A 758-nucleotide genomic window follows, 5' to 3' on the forward strand; every position below is an offset into this window, starting at 1 on the left:
GGGGGGAGAGAGTCAAGTTTATGTCCAGCTGTTATTTACGCCATTGACATCGTACTTCGTTGGGTTCTTCAGAACAGACCCCCAAGTCCCGAGGCTCTTCGATTCCTCAAACTCCTCAACCCTCCCCCACCCCCACACCAAAGCCACCGACGACGACAACTTGCATCTGTCTAGCGCGCCCCCCCCCCCCCCTCACGCGGACTAGCGTCTCGGTTATCAGGACACGACTCACATTCTTCAGAACCTCATCTCTTGTGACACTTTCTTCACTAATAATAATAATAATAATCTTTGGGTTGCCAACATGAACATCCCCTCCCTCACTGGCAACCCACCCATAATGACTTTCTCCCACTCCCTCCCCTCTCCCCCCCCCTCCCCCCCATCTTGGCAGTAACATAACAATAATAATAATAATCCTTGCATTTGATACAGCGCCTTATCACGTCGTTGAGACGTCTCGAAGTGCTTCAAACGATACACTATAAAGTGGAGTGACTGTGTGTTTTGTGGGCGGATTATCGGCCGGGAGTAAAGAGAGAGAGAGAGAGAGAGAAACTCTCTTCTCTTTCCTGTGGGAGATCTTTAACGTCCACCTGAACGGGGCACAGATGGGGAGTGAGGTTTAGCTGTTCAATGGAAGCAGAGACCCAACCAGTGACACGGTGTCTATCTTCACCCCCTCCACAACACTACCCTGTATCACCCCACACCACCCGCCCCCACACTACCACGAGACACCTCGATTGGCATTTATT

This window comes from Callorhinchus milii, unplaced genomic scaffold (assembly GCF_018977255.1).
Source record: "Callorhinchus milii isolate IMCB2004 unplaced genomic scaffold, IMCB_Cmil_1.0 Scaffold27, whole genome shotgun sequence".
NCBI classification, from domain to species: Eukaryota; Metazoa; Chordata; class Chondrichthyes; order Chimaeriformes; family Callorhinchidae; genus Callorhinchus; species Callorhinchus milii.